At 43.9% G+C, this 22435-nt stretch overlaps 1 protein-coding gene across 5 annotated transcripts in view; it reads right to left on the minus strand.

The window, feature by feature from the left end:
• gon4lb (gon-4 like b) overlaps positions 1 to 22435 on the minus strand; it is a 125675-nt gene that overhangs the window by 86510 nt on the left and 16730 nt on the right. The window lies entirely within an intron of this gene.

Below are 22435 nucleotides of genomic sequence, written 5' to 3' on the forward strand. Positions count from 1 at the left end.
CCGGAAAAGGGTGGAGTGCCTTCTCCGGGTCGGCAATGAGGTCCTGCCCCAAGTGGAGGAGTTTACGTCTTGTTCATGAATAAAGGAAGGATGGAGCAGGAGATCGACAGGCGGATCAGTTCGGTGTCTGCAGTGATGTGGAAAAGGCAAGGTTCACAATTTACCGGCTGATCTATGTTCCTATCCTCACCTATGGTCACGAGCTGTGGGTAGTGATCGAAAGAACAAGATTGCAAATACAAGCGGCCGAAATTTGTTTTCTCCGCAGGGTGGCCGGGCTCTCCCTTAGGGATAGTGTGAGAAGCTTGGTGATCAGGGAGAAGCTCAAAGTAGATTCGCTGCTCCTCCACATTGAGAGGAACCAGATGAGGTGGCTCGGGCATCTGGTTCTTATCAGTTCCCAGAGTCAGAACCAGACATGTCTGGAACAAACTCCCAGAAAGCCTCAGATCAGCAGAAACCCTCATGTATATTTAAATCTAGGTTTAAGACCCACCTGTTCTCTGCTGCATGGAACTAGTTTTTATTTAGAAATCAAAATCTACATCTGGTTCTTTTAAGCTGGAATCATGTTTCAATATTGTCTTTCCCAACACTGAAATTTTATTTCTTGCATTTTGTCTATTTTATTTTAGCATCTTCATTCTGTTTTTATTTTATTAATTGCATTTCTTTTAATCTTTTTTTTTATTATTATTATTAATGCACCTGTATTGCTTTCTGCACCCTGCTGAAATGTTTTATGTAAAGCACTTTGAATTGTCTTGTACATGAAATGTACTATACAAATAAATTTGCCTTTGCCTTGCCTTGAATAATTCCACCTCATGTTCTATTCTACCATCATTTAGCAGACCCTTTTCTCCAAAGCGACTAACTTCTGAGAGGAAGAACAACACCAGCAGAACCCAACCAGGAGGGGCGTCATCATTAAGTGGTAGTCAGACTTGTGAGTTCAGGTGGACCCAGGTGTTTTATGCCTCAGGTTAAATATAAGATCACGATTTCATCCCACATCATCTTGGTCTAAGTCCACGCAGCTTCTTCAGTACTTGGTTGAGCCAAAGAGCTGGACAAATCTTTCTAACTCATTCTGAGTAGAGGAGTTAAGCTAAGTGTGGAAATGCTCCTTAAACAACTGAGTCTTTAACTTGCTTTTAAAAGTGGATAAGGACTCTGCGGATCGGACGGAGTTTGGTAGATGGTTCCACCACCGGGAAACAACAGAGGAGAAGAGTCCAGCTACTGATGTGGCGCCACCTTGTGGTGGGAGCACTAGGCGTCTTTCACTGGCAGAGCGTAACTGTGGAGAGGGAGTGTAGCTCTGGATTAAGGAGTGGAGGTAGACCGGAGCTGTTTGGGTTATTGTTTTGTAAGCCAGAAGCAGAGCTTTGAATCTGATGCGCTGCAACTGGAAGCCAGTGGAGAGCGATTAGCAGCGGAGTGACATGAGCTCTTTTGGGCTGGTTGAAGACGCTGCGTTCTGGATCATCTGCAGAGGTTTAACTGAGCATGCAGGCAGGCCAGCCAGTAAGGAGTTGCAGTAGTCAATGCGTGAAATGACCAGAGCCTGGACCAGGAGCTGGGCCGTGTGTTCAGTCAGGTAGGGTCTGATCCTCCTGATGTTGTAGAGAGCAAATCAACAAGATCAAGCAACCGAGGCAACATGGTCCTTAAAGGTCAGCTGGTTGTCTACCATGACACCAAGATTCCTGGTAGAAGACGTAATGACAATAAAGTTCTAATCTATTCTATCTCACCAGGAGACCACAGTCCAATCCAGACTCTGATCACCTGCATGGATCAGATTAAAGATCAGATGTTCCAGAACTTCCTTCAGTTACATGAAGACTAAACTGAAATAATAGTTTTTGGAGCCAAAGGAAGAAAAATTAAGATTCAGTTCTCAGCTTCAAACAGCAAAGTTCAAAACTACCAACCAAGCCAGAAACTGGGAGTAGTCCGGGACTCAGACATGGATTTTAGCAGTTATATTAAGACAGCTGTGAAGTCGGCCTGTTATCACTTAAAGAACATCTGGAGGATTAAAGGACTGATGACTCAGCAGGATTTAGAAAAACTTGTCCATGTATTTGTCTTTAGTAGACTGGACTACTGTAATGCTGTCCTCACAGGTCTCCCTAAAAAGTCCATCAGACACCTGCAGTTAGTCCAGAACGCTGCTGCTCCAGTCCTCACTAAGACCAGGAAAGTAGATCCTAGACCTCCAGTCCTCACTAAGACCAGGAACATAGATCATAGACCTCCAGTCCTCACTAAGACCAGGAAAGTAGATCCTAGAACTCCAGTTCTCACTAAGACCAGGAAAGTAGATCCCAGACCGCCAGTCCTCACTAAGACCAGGAAAGTAGATCCTAGACCTCCAGTCCTCACTAAGACCAGGAAAGTAGATCCTAGAACTCCAGTCCTCACTAAGACCAGGAAAGTAGATCCTAGAACTCCAGTCCTCAGATCTTTACACTGGCTTCCTGCTGCTAGTTTACAAAGACCTGAATGGTTTAGGACCAGAATTCATTCAGGATCTTCTGGTTGGTTATGAAGCAGCCAGATGCTTCAGGTCATCAGGGTCAGGTCTACTTTCTGTTCCCAGTCAGAACCAAATGTGGAGAGGCAGCGTTAGGCTTTTATGCTCCTCACATGTGGAACAAACTCCCAGAAACCTGCAGGTCTTTTTCATCAGGGTTAAAACTTTTCTGTTTACAAAACTATTATGTAATTGGTAACATATGGGTAAGACTGCTAGGATATAAATTAAGCAAACATCAGAGACGGATATATAAAATCAGAGACCCAATATCTAAGGAAATTCATAAATGTTTTGAAAATCACTACAGACTTCTACATTCTCGAAGAGAACATAAAGGAGACTCAGCTTCAGATGCTCTTTTAAATGCATTAAAACTACCCAAATTACAGATTTGCAAAATAAAAGACTTTTTGCTGATAAAGCCTAAAGAACCAGACATGGCAGTCATTAAAACTCAAAGCTAACAAATATCAGAGGACGGATGGATATACGGCCAAGTGGTAAAAACCTTCAAACCACAGTTGTCTCCTGAAAATACTTAATTGCATTCTCCACACTGGAGACCCTCCCTCCTCCTAGAAATCCCAAAGGATGGAAAGGAGAAATGTGACTGTACAAACTACAGGCCAGTTAGCGTACTGAATCAGGACTATAAGCAGTTTACTGGGACTATGGCAAGAAGACTCAAAAATACTCTTCCCCATAATCTTCATCTGGACCAAACCAGTCAGACCAGGGACAATGTTAGACATACTCTACATGTAATTCAGCAAACAAAAACCAGTCTAGAAGCGTTTCAGCTGGGATTAGACGCAGAAAAAGCCTTTTATTCAGGAAACTGGTCCTTCATCTACAGAATCTTAACTAGCTTTAACTTCCAACTTCATTCAAACAATTAGGTGTTTGTGTGTTGGTGATCCCGTGGTGAAGAAATTACAAATCAGTTCCGTATATTTTGGTCTTGCCTATCAAATTAGCACATTGGAGTGGAATATGGACAATAATTGGTAAAGTAGTGAAAGATGACAACTCTCGTCTCTTTCGAAGCCTCATTCTTGGGCCTGAGGCCACAGACTGTAAAAGATCTGTCACTAAATACGTGTTTATTGTGTTATTAATAGGCAAAGCTCTTACGAGTAAATGGATGTCAACGGTCTCCCCCACAAAAGACTGGATTAATGTGGTGCATGATATTTATGTCATGGAAAACCCAACTTTTTTCTTGTGGCAGAACGTGGATACATAAACTGCTGGAACCCCAGCATCACATATATATTATCTTTCAGAATTTATTTTACATACATACTACTTTCAGCAACTAATTTTTTTTAAAGCTACTCAGTTTCTCTTATGTCTGACTGAAAAGCAACAAAAAGTACTGTCTGTAACAGGTGGGTATCTACAACGATGTAAAATATTTTGTGTACATTTTAAAGATTTAAATAAAAAAGAACAGTAATGGTTGAAAAAATAATAACTTGATGTTTCCTCTCAGCTGATTCTTCTTTATGTTTTCTGTGAGCTGAAGAAGCAACAGAGGACATTTTTTCTTCCTCCTGACCCAAACAGTCACAGCACTTCTCTGCTGCACCGTCCCAACAGGAGGACCAAGAAAAACCAGCATGATGTTTGATTTTACTGGCTTGTATAATCAGGTTTACAGGGTTTAAAAGGGTTAAAAGTTCCTCCTCATCAACAGTTCCTGTCTGAACAGGGTTTAAAAAGTTCCTCCTCATCAACAGTTCCTGTCTGAACAGGGTTAAAAAGTTCCTCCTCATCAACAGTTCCTGTCTGAACAGGGTTAAAAAGTTCCTCCTCATCAACAGTTCCTGTCTGAACAGGGTTTAAAAAGTTCATCCTCATCAACAGTTCCTGTCTGAACAGGGTTAAAAAGTTCCTCCTCATCAACAGTTCCTGTCAGAACAGGGTTAAAAAGTTCCTCCTCATCAACAGTTCCTGTCTGAACAGGGTTTAAAAAGTTCATCCTCATCAACAGTTCCTGTCTGAACAGGGTTAAAAAGTTCCTCCTCATCAACAGTTCCTGTCTGAACAGGGTTTAAAAAGTTCCTCCTCATCAACAGTTCCTGTCTGAACAGGGTTAAAAAGTTCATCCTCATCAACAGTTCCTGTCTGAACAGGTTAAAAAGTTCCTCTTCATCAACAGTTCCTGTCTGAACAGGGTTTAAAAAGTTCCTCATCATCAACAGTTCCTGTAAAAAAGATCCTCAAGTTCAAGTTCATGTATACAGTACATTTTCTGCAACAGCAGTTGCCCAAAGTGCTGAACAATAAAACAAAAAACAGTCCACAGTTGAAAATAAAACATTACGGGGGGCTTCCGGGATGACGCCATACTGAGAGGATCGAACTTAGAGAGCTCCCGACCGAATTTCCTTAAATTTATGTCTTAATTGCAGTTACTGTTACCACCTTAAGCACAAGAATCTGTGGAAGGTTTTCGAAGATGTCAGGCAAAGAAAATGTCACAGAAGTCACCGAAAAGAAGCCACAGAGGGTCACTCGCCGGAATGCTACACCCGAAGCTAATCCTGCGGCTAAAGAACTAATGCTAGCTAATGAAGAAAGTAGTAGCGAAGAGAATCCGGTCCCTGCCATGGATTTCACTGAGATGGTGAAACAACTTACGGAGAAAGTTGGGGCGGTATTTGAGGCGAAGCTGTCTATCCTTGCAAATAAACTGGACGCTTTTACAACTCAATTAGAAAATAACTCACAACGTCTGGATGAAGCGGAGGGCCGCATCTCCAGTGCGGAGGACGTCATAGCGGACCTGGAGACGCGCCTGGCGGATATGGAGAGTAGACTCGCCGCTGTTGTTGCTCGAGTAGATGACCAGGAATCCCGGAGCCGGAGAGACAATATTAGGATCTTTGGAGTGAAGGAGGGACTTGAGGGTAATGATGCACTGTCATTTTTTCAAACTTGGCTCCCAAAACTCCTAAATATGCAGACCAACAAGGGCAGGGTCCGGCTGGATCGCTGCCACCGGAGCCTCGGCAAACCAAGATCAGGTGTGCCCCGAGCCGTCATTATGAAGCTGCATTACCCGGTGGACAAGATGTGGATACTGGCGCTCAGCGGGAAACAGAAGCTGCGTTACGAAGGAGCCACCATTACCATCCGACAAGATACTCCTCCAAGTGTTTTACAGCAGAGGCGCAAGTTCAACGCGGTGTGTCAGAAGTTGATAACCAAAGGGATCCGGTTCAAGATGCAGTATCCAGCGACCCTCCGCTTCACTCATAACAACAAGGACTTCTCTTTCGACATAGCTACAGAAGCGGCGAGCGTGGTTGATACGTTAGATGATGTGCCATGTGAGTGAAGCAATGTTAACGCACTTCTAGACCAAAGCATAGCCTACTTAGTCAGGTAAATTTGAATTTTTTATTTTTTATTTTTCTTATCTCGACGTTGCTCTAGATATACTTCGTGACTTACTCCGCAGAATGACTTTATTTCATCATAATTTATAAGATGGTTTTATTTTTGGAAGTTTGGGTCGGGAGTGAGTGAGGGTTAACAGTTCAATTGACTATGGAACATCGGAGGTCTTTGATTAGCGTGCTCTCGCAACAGGTTTTGTTTCCTCCCAGTCCCAATGAGCCTTTTGAAATTTTAGTGATGGGGACGTTCTTACCTCTGTTTATGTTTGAACTGTTACAGTCTGGGTACAAGTTCTCATTACCCAAGTGTGTGTTGTTTGCAGGCAAGTCTGAGCGCTTTTGTATATCGTTTTTCTACATTGTCTTTTTGGCCTTTACAGAATTGGTTATTTTTCCCTCTACTAAATTTACTTTTGCATGGTTACTTAATACAACTATTTTTTTTACCTATTCTTTGTCATCATGAGTACAACTAAGTATATTTCCCTTAATGTTAAGGGAATTAATAATGCTATTAAACGCAAAAAATTATTATCCTGGTTTAAGAAAGAGGGGGTTAACTTTGCTCTTTTGCAAGAAACTCACCTCACTGACAAGGAGCATGAGAAGCTCAAGCGAGAGTGGGTGGGACAAGTTTATTACTCATCATTTTCATCTAATAAGAGGGGAGTAGCAATATTAATCAATAAAAATACACCATTCACCCTAATCAAGAGTATTAAGGATGAGCAGGGTAGATACATCCTGATTACAGGTTTTTTATATGGAGAATGTATTTCAGTTGGGTGTATCTACGCTCCAAATGTTTATCTAGGTGACTTTTACTCTAAACTCCTAGCCGAGGTTTCTACCTTCACAACAACCCTTAGTATTCTTGCTGGTGATTTCAATTGTACTATGGATCCTGAGGCAGACCAGAACCCCCCTTGTAAAAATGCCCCTTCTAAAATGAGAGAAGCCACTAGAGAATTATGTGCTGATTTGCAATTATTTGATGTGTGGAGAACCCTACACCCAAGAGAACGGGACTACACGTTCTACTCAAATCCGCATCAGAGTTTCTCTCGAATTGATTATTTTTTTGCCACAAGAAGTGCCTTAGAAAGAGTACAGTTATGTGACATTGGTACCCGGTTACTGTCAGATCATGCGGACGTTTGTATGGTTGTCTCACCACCCTGTATTCAACCTATATCTAAAAATTGGCGCTTAAATCCTTCCCTATTAAACAATCCCTCTTTTGTGACTTATATTAAAAGCCAAATTGACTTTTTTATGTTAACTAATGATAATAATGACACTAATCCATCAATACTTTGGGAGACACTAAAGGCTTTTTTGCGGGGAGCCATAATCTCTTATAGTACTGCTAGGAAGAGAGAGTCTTTGACACGACAACTCGATCTTGAGAAAGAATTAGCAGATCTGGACAACCAATTGAAAACACATTTCACCACAGCTTTACTCAAGAAAGTGGAAGCTACGCGCTCAGCCCTTAACCAACTGTTGACTCAAAAGGCAGAGGCCAGTATATTTTATGCTAGGCATAGATTGTATGAAATGGGAGACAAACCAGGGCGACTGTTGGCTCGTATAGCTGCTGGTAGGCGTGAGTCCCAAGCTGTCTCATCTCTTAAAGACGAAGCGGGTCGAAGCCAGTATGAAAGTAGAAAGCTCGTGAACATTATGGCTAATTATTATAAAGAACTTTATACCTCAGATATCTCGGCGTCACAAGAAGCTATGAATAGTTTTCTTGACAAACTTAACCTGCCATCTTTGTCAGCAGAAGATCAATCTGCTCTTGGAGATGAGATAACTAAAGAAGAGGTAATAGGGGCAATTAAAACCCTCCAGGGTGGAAAAGCTAGTGGACCTGATGGTTATGGTCCAGACTTTTTTAAAATCTTTCAAGATCTTTTAGCTGGTCCTCTTCTAAATATGTATAAGTATTCCATAGAAGTTGGCTCTCTCCCGTGCTCCCTATATTCTGCAAACATATCCCTGATACTCAAAAAAGATAAACCTTCTGACAATTGTAGCTCGTATCGTCCGATTAGCTTAATTAATGTGGACAGTAAGATTTTCTCCAAAATCCTATCAAAGAGACTGGAACAATACTTACCATTTTTGATTAACCCAGATCAGACTGGTTTTATTAGGAACAGACTGTCCTTTACCAACATGAGGAGGCTGTTGAACGTCATTCAACATTCTAAATTAACCAAAACTCAAGGCCTCATCATCTCCCTCGACGCCGAGAAGGCCTTCGATCGTGTAGAGTGGCCGTTCTTATTCTCAGTGTTGCGAAAATTCAGTCTTAGAGAAGGTTTTATCAATTTGACCAAATTACTGTATCGCTCACCGAGGGCAAGTGTGCTTGTAAATGGTGTTAAGTCACCAGAATTTTGCTTAGGGAGATCAACTCGACAAGGTGATCCTTTATCTCCACTTATATTTGCGCTAGCGATCGAGCCATTGGCAGAGGCGATTAGAAGCCATAATAGTATAACAGGATATCAAATGGGAACTACCGAACATAGAATTGTTTTATACGCAGATGATGTCTTGCTCTTTATTAGAAATCCTAACAAATCTATTCCTGTTATAATGTCAATTATACAGACCTTCGGGTCTCTCTCTGGCTATAAGGTTAACTTCAATAAATCTATCGCCATGCCAATAGGCGACTGTGGGAAGCCTGTGGTGCCTGATGGATTTCCTTTTGCCTGGTCTGCCTCGGGTTTCGTATACCTTGGGATACATATCACCCCTAATATTAAGAGTATCTTGAAGAAAAATATAGATGTAGTTTGTATAAACATTAAAAAAGATCTTACTAGATGGATGGATCTACCAGTCTCCTGGGTGGGCCGAGTAAACCTAATCAAAATGAATATTTTACCTCGTCTTCTTTACCCTATTCAGATGTTGCCAGTATATATTTCTAAAAAGTTAGCAAGAGAAATTGAGCAGAGCCTATCAAAATTTATCTGGAAAGGGAAGAAGCCTAGATTAAGCTTAAAAACCTTAAAGCTATCTAAAAATAAAGGAGGGCTTGCATTCCCAGATATTAGGCACTATAACTGGTCCTCTCAAAGTAGACTAATGTATGAATGGATTCATTGTTATTTGAAGGGGAAGGATGATCCACTTGAATCATGGGGCTGTGCCCCCTATACGTTAATAGGTGAACTTGTAACTAATAAGAAACATGTTAAATTAGACGACAATCCCTTAATTGGGAATCCTCTCAAGGTTTGGCGTGATGTAACCAGATATGTTGATAAAAATCCAACTTTTTCTCTTTTGACACCACTTGTGAATAATGGAGACTTTCTCCCAGGTCTTAAGAATGCAGTGTTTCAAAGGTGGTATGGAATTGGTATTAGGGTAATTGGAGACCTTTTTGCTGAAGGTTCGTTAATGTCATTCTCTGAAGCCCAGGATAAATATAACCTCCCACAGAAAGATTTTTATGCATACTTACAAGCCAGACATTTTATTCAGACAGGTCAAAAGATGGTACGGGGTGTGGCCCAACTGGGTCCATTTGAAAGGTTTTTGACTGATTTTAAATTGAAGAAAGGATTTATTGGTCATTGCTATAATAAATTACAGGAGTATAATGACCACACCATGGATAAGCTTGTCAAGCGGTGGGAGGAAGACCTCCACAGAGACTATGACCAACAATTTTGGACGGACTGCATTAGATTGACCCATTCTCTTTTTCTCAGTAATAAACACAAAGAAATGCAGTTCAGAATTCTTCATAGGCAGCATAGAACTCCTCACCTCCTGAACAAAATGGACCCAAGCAGGTCACATTTGTGCCTTAAATGTAAAACAACAGCTGGCACTTATATGCATCTTTTCTGGGATTGCCCAAAAATTTCTAAATTCTGGCTCTGTATAAATAAAGAGGTGAATTCGATATTGAAATGTAAAATCTGTATGGATCCGGGTCAGTTTCTACTTGGGCTGCCACCTTTGAACAAAATTCTTGACAAACTGAGATCTACATTATTAAATAAGCTTTTATTTATTGCCAGGAGATGTATACTACTTAATTGGATTAACGAGAAGCCTCCCACTATAACTCAGTGGTATAAAGAAATTTTCAAGATTTTACCATTGGAAAGGCTTAGTGCAAAACTTAAAGGCAATGAGGACAGTTTTATGGAAATATGGCGCCCTCTTGTGGAATACTTGCCAGGGGATCTGAGGGACATTATAGTGAGAGGTAAAAGCTCACTTCAGTGGTGTTAATAGGAATGATGTATGAGGGAATTTATTTTTTTTTTCTTTTAAGCTCAGACTGCCATGTGTTTTTTTTTTTTTGTTTTGTTTGTCTTGTCTTGCTTTATATTGTTAAAAACCAAATAAAGAATAATTCTGAAAAAAAAAAGAAAATAAAACATTACATAATAAAATAATAAAAAACAATGAAAATAAAAACAAATTAAAGCCGCAAATGGCATCCATCGGGTCCGAGCGTCCTGGACCCCGCCACCCAATGTTGCCATGACAACAGGTGGTGTAATGCGTTAAGGACCCAACGTGTATGAATCCTGTCAAGTTTGGTGCAGTTCCCATGTATTCCTATGGAGATATGAGCAAACCATGTTTCATGGCGAGAAGGCTTTATCCGTCGGTTGCCACGGTTACGAGCTTTTTCCTATTAGAAAGATCTGAATAGCGTTTGGTCCCCAACTTGTCAGGAAGGTTCCCACCAAGTTTGGAGTCAATCGCACGAATCCCCTCAGACTAGTTCGTTCAAATACGATGTGTGTAAAGTGCAAAAAATGGCAAAAAAATGGCCGCATACGCCAAGATGGCGGGCACCCCGTTGTCATGGCAACAGGTGTTTGATTTACTTTTTTGCTCGACTCGGGGTGTTACACGTGTGTGCCGAGTTTCGTCTTCCTACGTCGAAGTAAACTTTCGGGACCCCATTCATTTGGGGATTTTTGGGGCATCTAGGTGGCGCTGTTGAGCCACTTTTGCATTGAAGTGTATGAAGACATTAGAATATTGCAATTTTCGCCAGACTTGACGTGTGTGCCAAGTTTCACAACTTTTCATGGGTGTTTAGGGGGTCAAATTTGGCCTCGAAGACCTTAGGAGTATAATTAAAGCCGCAAGCGGCATCCATCGGGTCCGAGCATCCTGGACCCCGCCACCCGATGTTGCCATGACAACAGGTGTTGTAATGCGTTAAGGACCCAACAAGTATGAATACTGTCGACTTTGGTGCAGTTCCCATGTATTCCTAAGGAGATATGAGCAACCGTGTTTTATGGCGAGAAGGCTTTTTCTGTCGGTTGCCACGGTAACACGGTTTCTCCTATTACAAAGATTTGAGGAGCGTTTGGTCCCCAACTTGTCAGGAAGCTTCCCACCAAGTTTGGAGTCAGTCGCACGAATCCCCTCAGACTGCTTCGTTCAAATGGCAGTGAAATCCAAGATGGCGGGCACCCCGTTGCCATGGCAACAGGTGTTTGATTGACTTCTTTGCTGGACTTCGGGTGACACAGGTATGAATACTGTGAACTTTGGTGCAGATTCCATGTATTTCTATAGAGATATGAGCAAACCGTGTTTCATGGCGAGGTCATTTTCCGTCGGTTGCCACGGTAACACGCTTTCTGCTATTAGAAAGATTTGAATAGCGTTTGGTCCCCAACTTGTCAGGAAGCTTCCCACCAAGTTTGGAGTCTGTCGCACGAATCCCCTCAGACTAGTTCGTTCAAATGGCAGTGAAATCCAAGATGGCGGGCACCCCGTTGCCATGGCAACAGGTGTTCGATTGACTTCTTTGCTGGACTTTGGGTGTCACAGGTATGAATACTGTGAACTTTGGTGCAGATCCCATGTATTTCTATGGAGATATAAGCAAACCGTGTTTCATGGCGAGAAGGTCATTTTCCGTTGGTTGCCACGGTAACACGCTTTCTGCTATTAGAAAGATTTGAATAGCGTTTGGTCCCCAACTTGTCAGGAAGCTTCCCACCAAGTTTGGAGTCAGTCGCACGAATCCCCTCAGACTAGTTCGTTCAAATACGATGTGTGTAAAGTGCAAAAAATGGGAAAAAAATGGCCGCACACGCCAAGATGGCGGGCACTGAGTTGCCATGGCAACAGGTGTTCGATTGACTTTTTTGCTCGACTCGGGGTGTTACACGTGTTTGCCGAGTTTCGTCTTCCTACGCTGAAGTAGACTTTCGGGACCCCATTCATTTGGGGATTTTATTTTTTTCTAGGTGGCGCTGTTGAGCCAATTTTGTATTGAAGAGTATGCCGACCTTAGAATATCGAAATTTTCGCCGGGCTTGATGTGTGTGCCAAGTTTCACAACTTTTCATGGGTGTTTAGGGGGTCAAATTTGGCCTTGAAGCGCTTAGTATAATAATAATAAACATTTCAACAACAATAGGGTCCTTCCATACTTCGTATGGCTCGGACCCTAATAAACATTTGGAAAACAACAGGGTCCTTCCATACTTCGTATGGCTCGGACCCTAAAAATAAAATTAATAAAAAGGTAAAACCAATCAAACAACAAAACTAGAAAAAAAACTTAAATAAAATTAAAGCTGCAAGCAGCGTTGGAGGCCCTCGCACCTCTGGCGCCGCTTCGGCCTATTGCACCGCCCCATCACCCCGCAACCTCCCTCCAGCAGCACAGCCGCTATCGCCAACAGCCATATACCCATTCTTCCAGAGTTTATCTCCAATCAAGAGGTTATTTTTCTCATGAGAGGATCAACTTGCAACTCAGCCTTTCCAGTGATGACATCTGAAGCATTCATGACCTTGTTTCTTACAAACTGTGTTGAATTCCCACAAACTGGAGCATGATTTTATCAAGAGGAAAATTCCACGTGGCCACTAGGTGGTGGTAAAGTTGTTTTAATGTAGGACCATGTTCAGGTTGGAACTCTAATGAGAACAGGAAAATATTAGCTCAATTGGTCAACTGACAGCAGGGTTAGTGCCACTTCCTGTATAATGGCGAATGATTTAAACCATCACAGAAAGCCATTTTAATCATGATGCTGTAAGACGTCAGTCATATTTTCAACCATAAGTTCATGAAGGATGATATTAATGAGTTAGAATTAGTTATACAGATGATAAAGGTTAAAATGGTGGGACTTCCTTTTCCCAGGGGGCGGGGCTATGGTGTTGAGAACATAAGGACATGAAGAGGCAATATTTGTTTGTCTTGTCATGTTACATAAATATGCCACATTTTATCATGTCGTTCAAAGCAGTGGTTGGAGCTGTTAGATTAAATATTTATAGGGGGCGCTACAGAGCCACATAACCAGCATATGTGTATTTGAATCAGTTCCAGGTCTGACCACTGTCCTCCCTGCCGAGTTTGGTGGAGATCAGGAGTACATTGGGTCAGTTACAAGTACTTCCTGTTTCATGGCGTTGGACGCCATTCGCCATGTTTTGCTTGAGGAACGAACTTGAGTTTTGTTTTCTGTAATATCATGAAAGGGTTTGAACTGATCTCAAGCACTTCTGAGTGTGTGAGGTTAATCCCTGACGAGAGGGAACCCGCTGCAGAAAAAAGGCACTTCCTGTTTCAAGTGGGCGGGGCTTAGGTCAAGACCAGATGTAGTTACATGTATCTGTTAAGGAGCAGACTCTGATCTATCAGTGCAAGTGTGATGCTGATTGGATAAAAATTGAGGGATTTAAACTCAATAATGATGTCATGGCATCTTATCCAACCTTGTCATGGCGCCACGGTCTCGCCATGCAGCGTTGAGCAATGTCCAGATGACATCATCTGGACATGTAGATGTGGTCGGCATGGAACTGAAGTGAAACATGTGCAGCTTTGTACAAAATGAGTGTTGTATTTCAGAAATAATGGATTCCGTGCTTCATGGCGAAACATCAAAACTTGATGAGGCGCCGCCGCTGAACGCCACCTCCTATTAGAAAATTTTCAATAACTTTTAACCACACCTGCCTATGGAGTGTTCAGACTGAGTTTGAGGTAAATACAATAAAATCTGTAGGAGGAGTTCGTTCAAATGCAAGGCAAAGAAACATGCAAAAATGACCCCGGAAATGACAATTTTTTCAAAATGGCCGACTTCCTGTTGAAGTTATCATATAGGTCCAAGAGGCTTTTTTGTACATCCTTCCATGTTCTATCAATATACTGGATTTCAGCCATATTGGTCAATGTAGTGGGCAGATATGATCAATTAAATATTTGTAGGGGGCGCTCTAGAGCCGTATTACAATTTTTGCAGCATATGTCAATGTGGCTGAGTTCCCGGCCTGACCGCGGTCCTCTCTGCCGAGTTTAGTGGAGATCAACGCTACAATGGGTCAGGTACAAGTACTTCCTCTTTGATGGCGTCGGACAACTATTCGCCAAGGTTACGTTTGGCAAAGGAACTTGAGATTTTTATTGTGGTATCATGAAAGGGTTTGACCTGTTCTGAAGTACTTTCAAGTGTGTAAGTGTCATTCCTGAGGAGATGGACCCCAGCGTCTGAAAAAAAGCACTTCCTGTTGAAAGTGGGCGGGGCTTAGGGCTAGTCTGGAATTGGTGATATGGATCTGTTCAGGGCCGGATCCTTATTAATCCCTGCAAGTCTGATGGGGATTGGATCAGAATTGAGGGATTTATAGTGATTAATGGTGTCATGGCGTCTTATCGAAGTTCGCCATGGCACCACGGTCTCGCCCTGCAGCGAAGAGCAACAGTTTTCACTGGATATCATCACCAACTTGTTTTCTGCTGTCTGACCCAGTTTGGACCTGGTTGTGTCCAAAACGTCAGATAAGTGGGTCTCCAAGTAAAAACCATGACTTCCTGTCACCAGGGGGCGTGGCCAATTCATAACCCAAATATTGACATGTAGATGTGTTCAGGGTGGGACTGGCATCATACATGGCCATTTTGGTTCAGATATATTGTTTTATGTGGAAGTTATATCACTTTCGTTCTTCACGGCGAGACGTCAAACATTGAGGCCCCACCCCCTCCATGCCCTTTCTCCTATTAGAAAACTTTCAATAACTTTTAAAGACACATGCCTTCTGAACATCCTGAGCTATTTTGGTAGCGTTATGATGAAATCTCTAGGAGGAGATAGATTTTGAAAATTTCAGTAAAACGCCAAAATGGCGAATTTGACCCAAAATGGCCGACTTCCTGTTGGTTTTAGGCTGTTGCTCCAAGAGGGTTTTTTGTTCGCCCGAGCATTTAGAATACATGTAGCAATTTTTATAAAGACTGATGACGTGCAGTGGCGGGGCATCATAAATAGGTGGCGCACTCATTCAATTTTGCCCGAACAGTCCCGAGCACCCCAAAATACGTAAATTTACGCATTCCTTTGGGGGGGTACGCAAAACTAGGCGCGTTTTCACGCATGTTCAGGTCCCCTACCATGCGATTTACTTTTGAGAAGAAGAATAATAAGAAGAAGAAGAATAAGGAAAAAACGGAGCAATTACAACAGGCCTTCGCACCGCCTTCGGTGCTCGGGCCTAATAAACATGTGAATGTCAAGCTCAGTTTTGTTCAAATGCCAGCACAAAGAAGTAGGTTTAGAGTAAAGACTTAAAACCAACGACAGACTGAACAGCTCTGATGTGAAGCTGTTCCACAGCTTTGGTGCTGCAGCAGAGAAAGTCTGTCACCCTGGATTTAAGTCTAGCAGACGGGACCTTCAGTAGGAGCTGTGAAGAGGACCTCAAAGTCCTGGCTGGAGCATGCTGGTGTAGCAACTCTGACAAGTATGAGGGAGTCAAACCAGTTAAGGCTTTAAAAACAATGAATAAAATCTTGTACTGGGTCCTAAAACTAACAGGAAGCCAATGCAAGGAGGTGAGCACAGGGGTAATGTGATCACGTTGTCTCGACCCTGGAAGCAACCGAGCAGCAGCGTTTTGGGCAGCTGCAGCCGATGTAGAGATGACTGGTCAATGCCGTAATACAGGGAGTGCAGTAATCTAAGCGGGACATAATGAGACAAAAGTTGCTGTATTAGACTTTAAAAACTTCCTCCTTATCAACAGTTGCTGTATGAACAGGAACTACGCTGGTGTACCGTCATAGCAAAATAAAAGCAGTCATGCATTTGTAATAATGTTTGTTCATCAGATGTTACTAATGTTAATCAAATTCCTGAAGAAAATATTACATTAAAATCACAAAGCAGCTGTTGCTGGTCATGCAATTTATTCTGGTTATGTGACTGAACACTTCTTAAATTCTGAAATTATGACCTTTCTTCAGTGAAGGAAGTTTGAATCAAGAAACAGTTTTGAAACAACCTGAAATGTGTGTGACTCATCCATGTGTGTTCCTCTTTAAACTTCATACAGTCAGTTTTCCACATGTGAACTCCAGGTGGACTCCAGGTGATATGCAGATGAAATCTAGGTAGAGTCTAGGTAAAACCCAGGCAGACTCCATGTGGAGTCCAGTTGAACTCCAGAGAGATTCCAGGTGTACTCCAGGTGCACTCAAGGTAGAGTCCAGGTGGAGTTCACTTAAACTCCAGGTGGAGTTCAGTTGAACTCGAGATGTACTCAAGGTAGAAGCCTTGTAGAGTCCAGATAGGGTCCAGGTGTACTTCAAGTCCAGGTGGAGTCCAGTTGTAGTCCAGGTAGATTCCACTTAAAAACCAAGGTGGACTCCAGCTGCACTCCAGGTAGAGTCCAGGTGGAGTCCAGGTGATCTGCAGGTGAAATCTAGGTAGAGTCCATGTGGAGTTGGCTTAAACTCCAGGTGGATTCAGCTTAAACTCCAGTTGGAGACCAGCTGAACTCTAGGCGGAGTCCAGGTGTACTCCAGGTAGAGTCCCGGTAGATTCCAGGTGGAAGTCCAGGTGGGAGTCTAGGTAAAACCCAGGTAGACTCCGTGTGGCGTTCGCTTAAACTCCAGGTAGAGTCCAGGCGTACTTCCGATGAGGTCCAGGTGGAGTCCAGTTGTAATCCAAGTAGAGTCCTGGTGTACTCCAGGTAAGGTTCAGGTGAACTTCAGGTGAAGTCTAGATGAACTCCAAGTGTACTCCAGGCAGGGTCCAGATGGAGTCCAGGTAGAGTCCAAGTGGGAGTCCAGGTGGAGTCAGGGTGAATTTTAGGTATTACAGATTATCCTTCCTGCTTCTGTCCCCTACTGACGCTTGCTGTATCGCTCTCCTGGATTGTGTGGAATCTAAACAACTTTACCTTTAAAAAAACAGCGGACAAGATTGTGCTAACACACAGCTAATTAGCACAAACATGGCTGCAAAGAAACAGGAGGGTGGTGTAGAAGGTAATAACTCTTGCACTGATAGTCCTCCCTGGAATGCTATTGGTGCAAAACCAAAGAGTAAATCATCTAACAGGGAAATAAAGGTTGAGTCACAGACAGAGCCCAGTTTGCTGAGATTAGCAACGCGACCGGCTGGCCTGCTCTGCCATCCAGACCAAGCACCTCCTCAACCCCTCTCATTAGCAAGACACAGACATAGCCAGCTGTCAGAAAGAAAACTAACAACAAGTCTCCTCCTTAACAAGCAGACACGCAGCTACAGACTAGGTTTGCTCCACTGCTGCAGGATTCTGGATCTACATCTGATGGCCGAGATGAAATCTCCCTGCACACCAGGGTCAGACCAAATAACAACTCAGAAACTAAAAGCAGACGGCCGGGCCTCAGACTCTGGTTGTTGGTGACTTTGTGTGAAAGACATGAGAAAAGTGTGGAAAACGTACTAAAGTACTGAGCTTTCCCAAGGAGATGGGTGCCCCCGACGGTGGAAATGCTCATCCTGCAAGTGGGGAGGCACGATGCTGTGAAGCAACAATCTGAGGAGCTAAAACAGGATATTACTGTACTGCTGGATACGATCAGCTGTCTGGATGCCCAGATATTCATCAGTGGTTTCTTCTTCCCATCAGAGGAGGAGTGGAGAGATCCAGCAGGCTGTTTAGTCTGAATACAGGGCTGTCGGCTGCATGTACCACACATCATATTCATTTATAGACAATTTCAGCTCCTTCCGGGACCCCAGGCACTTTTTTAAGACAGATGGATTCTGGCTGAACACGTAAGGAGTGAAGCTGTTCGCCTCCAACCTGGTTTATTTTCTGAACAGACTCTGTTCCCTCGGACAAGGACAAGAGAGACCAGAACAACGTGATGAGACAGAGTCTAGAGGAAACCTGGAGAAAAAGCACCTCTGCCCCTCCTGAAGAAAGCCCTAAAGCTCTCAGCGAGGACTCACCCCCTTCATCTCATCATACTCCATCCAGCTGTCACCCTCCCTTTCCCCATCCTCCCCACCTCTCAGCTCCCAGATGGAGGAACTGGTCACTATGGCAACCTAACTGACCCCATGTCCCAGTCCCATCTTTCCACCCCAAAACATCCCACTTCATCCTCACCCACCAGTTCCCCAGCAAGCTCTGACCAGTCGTCCCAGCCCCAGCACCCACCTCCCCTCCCTCCAGGACGGAACCAAACTTCTCATCTGTCTTCAGCCTGATAACAACCCAGCATCTGATGGATCTGTGCTGGGTCCGGGCTGCAGCTCTGTGGGTACTCAAGGCTCTCTCCAGGATAAGCCGGGCCCGACATGCAAGTAGTTTCCCTTATCCCTGTTTCAATTGGCAACAAAAAGACTGCTAAATATTCAGAGAAGCCAGATTCACCCAATACATTCTATACATTTATCACATCTTGTGTTCATTCCTCATCAGCCTCAGCCTGCCCAGAACAACACCTGGACAGGTAATGTTTTTTAGCACATTGAAGCTAGCTTTGCTAAGTGTCAGATCTTTGACTGGAAAAACATTTTATTCAATGATTTTATAACAAAACACAAAGTTAATGTCTAGTTTTTACCAGAAAGCGGGTCAGACAGAGAAAATGATGCTTGTTCTTGTAGAAGAGACCCCTCCAGACTTCAGCTCTGTGGGTGGAGCTAGATCACATCAGAAAAGTGGAGGAGGGGCTGTTTGCTTTAATAACTCCCTCCAATGCAGCAGATATCTTAGAAAAACATTGGCTGTGTCCGAATGTCCACCCTACTCCCTAACCCCTCGTTCACTACATAGGGCTGCACTATATAGCACACTACATAGTGACTCATTCTCTTGGCGATTCGGACACGAAGCTGCCTATTTTTTTCATCGCCGCAAATCACCGCCGTCACCATGGCAACCACAACCCGCGTCAAGATGTCATTCCAAATCCAATCCAAAGTTGTGTGTAAATATTTTTATTTTTATTCCTTATGTTGTATTTTATTCTTTGTTTGCTTATAGGTAATTTCGCGCAGCTCAATTTTTTCGCCCCCTTGCGGCATGTTCTGCCCACAATGCATTGTTGTCTATATTGGTATGTCTAGTGACCATCGATGCTCACTACTTTTCAAGATGCATTGTGGGTAATTTTGAGTGCCCTACTTTTTTCTCTCTGGACATTCGAACACTCCTACAAAATGGCGTGACCCCTATATAGGGCACTATGTAGGGAGTAGGGTGCACATTCGGACACAACCTTTGTGTCTCTCCAGATGACCTCCCCTCTCGTGTGGTGGTCCTTGACTTATACAGGCCACCTAAACACTGAGCAGCGTTTCTGATGACGTTGTGAACTGCTGTCAGTCATCTGTCCACTCTGACGGTGTCGTTATTGTTGGTGATTCATGCATTCATGCTGAGAACCCGGAGGACGGAGGGACCAGAGAATGGTGTTCTTGATAACTTTGGTCGAACTCAGCATGTGGACCAGAGGACCCTGTCTGGATCTAGTCATCTCTAAAGGTCTGAATATTTCCAGGTTGTGGTGGTAGATGTTGCTCTGTCTGATCATTCCTGGGTTTTCTTTGAGATGCTGTTATTGTCAACAAAAAGCCCAAACAGAGGTTATCATAAAACGATATATTGGTGAAAATCCAACTGAAATGTTTCTACCAGCTTTCTCTCCACCCCCGGCCTTCAGCTGATGAGCTTGTGGATCATTTCAGTGGTAAAATTATAGCATCATTGATGTCATTGCTCCCCCCGAGGTGGAAGTGATCGCTGCCAAAAAGAGAGCTCCATGGAAAAATGCCACGCTGGTAAGAGCTGGAAAACCAGAATGTGGAAAAGCTGAACGCAGGTGGTGGAAAACAAAGCTGCAGGTTCACTATGAGATCTGTAAAGAGAGACTGAGGATTTCTAACCAGGAGCTGAGAAAAACAGACCATCTTTCTTTCTGACATCATTGCTAAGAACAGCAATCCTCCTGGGTTAGTAACCCCAGAACTGGACAGGTAGAGTCCAGATGGAGTTTATGTGGAGTCCAGTTGAACTCCTGGTGGAGTCCAAGTAGAGTCCAGGTGGACTTCAGGTTGAGTCCAGGTAGATTCCAGGTGGAGTCCAGGTGTGATCCAAGGTATAGTCCAGGTGGATTCCAGGTGGAGTCCAGGTGGGATCCAGGCAGAGTCCAGGTAGAGTCCCGGTAGAGTCCAGGTAGAGTCCAGGTGGGGTCCAGGTGGGATCCAGGTGGGATCCAGGTAGAGTCCAGGTGGAGTCCAGGTGTGATCCAAGGTATAGTCCAGGTGGAATCCAGGCGGAGTCCAGGTGGGATCCAGGTAGAGTCCCAGGTAGAGTCCAGGTGGGATCCAGGTAGAGTCCCAGGTAGAGTCCAGGTGGGATCCAGGTATAGTCCAGGTGGAGTCCAGGTGGATTCTAGGTAGAATCCAGGTGGAATCCAGGTAGAGTCCAGGTTGAGTGCAGGTGGAGTCCAGGTGGAGTAAAGGTAGAGTCAAGGTAGAGTCAAAGCTGTTTCCAGGTAGAATCCAGGTGGAGTCCAGGTTGAGTGCAGGTGGATTCTAGGTAGAATCCAGGTGGAATCCAGGTGTGATCCAAGGTATAGTCCAGGTGGATTCCAGGTGGGATCCAGGTGGGATCCAGGTAGAGTCCAGGTGGAGTCCAGGTGTGATCCAAGGTATAGTCCAGGTGGAATCCAGGCGGAGTCCAGGTGGGATCCAGGTAGAGTCCCAGGTAGAGTCCAGGTGGGATCCAGGTATAGTCCAGGTGGAGTCCAGGTGGGATCCAGGTATAGTCCAGGTGGAATCCAGGTAGAGTCCAGGTTGAGTGCAGGTGGAGTCCAGGTGGAGTAAAGGTAGAGTAAAGGTAGAGTCAAGGTAGAGTCAAGGTGGATTCCAGGTAGAATCCAGGTGGAATCCAGGTAGAGTCCAGGTGGAGTAAAGGTAGAGTCAAGGTAGAGTCAAGGTAGAGTCCAGGTAGAGTCCAGGTAGAGTCCAGGTAGAGTTCAGGAAGAGTCCAGGAAGAGTCAAGATGGAGTCGAGGTTGAGTCCAGGTGGAGTGCAGGTGGATTCTAGGTAGAATCCAGGTGGAATCCAGGTAAAGTCCAGGTTGAGTGCAGCTGGAGTCCAGGTGGAGTAAAGGTAGAGTCAAGGTAGAGTCCAGGTAGAGTCCAGGTAGAGTCCAGGTAGAGTTCAGGAAGAGTCCAGGAAGAGTCAAGATTGAGTCGAGGTTGAGTCCAGGTGGAGTGCAGGTGGATTCTAGGTAGAATCCAGGTGGAATCCAGGTAAAGTCCAGGTTGAGTGCAGGTGGAGTCCAGGTGGAGTAAAGGTAGAGTCAAGGCTGTTTCCAGGTAGAATCCAGGTGGAGTCCAGGTTGAGTCCAGGTGGATTCTAGGTAGAATCCAGGTGGAATCCAGGTAGAGTCCAGGTTGAGTGCAGGTGGAGTCCAGGTGGAGTAAAGGTAGAGTCAAGGTAGAGTCAAGGTAGAGTCAAGGTGGATTCCAGGTAGAATCCAGGTGGAATCCAGGTAGAGTCCAGGTGGAGTCCAGGTGGAGTAAAGGTAGAGTCAAGGAAGAGTCAAGGTGGAGTCCAGGTGTTATCCAAGTTATAGTCCAGGTGGAGTCCAGGTGGGATCCAGGTAGAGTCCAGGTAGAGTCCAGATGGAGTCAAGGTTGAGTCCAGGTGGAGTCCAGGTTGAGTCCAGGTGGAGTCCAGGTGGAGTCCAGGTTGAGTCCAGGTAGAATCCAGGTGGAATCCAGGTGGAATCCAGGTGGAATCCAGGTAGAGTCCAGGTAGAGTCCAGGTGGAGTCCAGGTGGAGTCCAGGTGGAGTCCAGGCGGAGTAAAGGTAGAGTCCAGGTGGAGTCCAGGTGTAGTCCAAGTTAGTTAAAAAAATCGATTCTCAGATACTAATCGATTCAAAAATTTAATAGCTAGCTAGATATCAATTAGCATGTGCATTTATACGTAAATGCCACTTTGACGTCTGCTGGTTCACGAAACAAAACAAAAAAAGCTGTCTGTATCCATTTAATACAGGCACTGCAACAGGCAGCCCCACCCTACAGCTTCTCCCTGGAGGACCCATTGTTTGCAATGTTGCCAACTTAACAACCTGTTGCTATAATTAGCAAGTTTTTAGACCTCTTTAGAAAAACTTTAAAGAAAAAAAGCGACTAGCAA

This window comes from Melanotaenia boesemani, chromosome 6 (genome assembly GCF_017639745.1).
Source record: "Melanotaenia boesemani isolate fMelBoe1 chromosome 6, fMelBoe1.pri, whole genome shotgun sequence".
In the NCBI taxonomy this organism is placed as follows: domain Eukaryota; kingdom Metazoa; phylum Chordata; class Actinopteri; order Atheriniformes; family Melanotaeniidae; genus Melanotaenia; species Melanotaenia boesemani.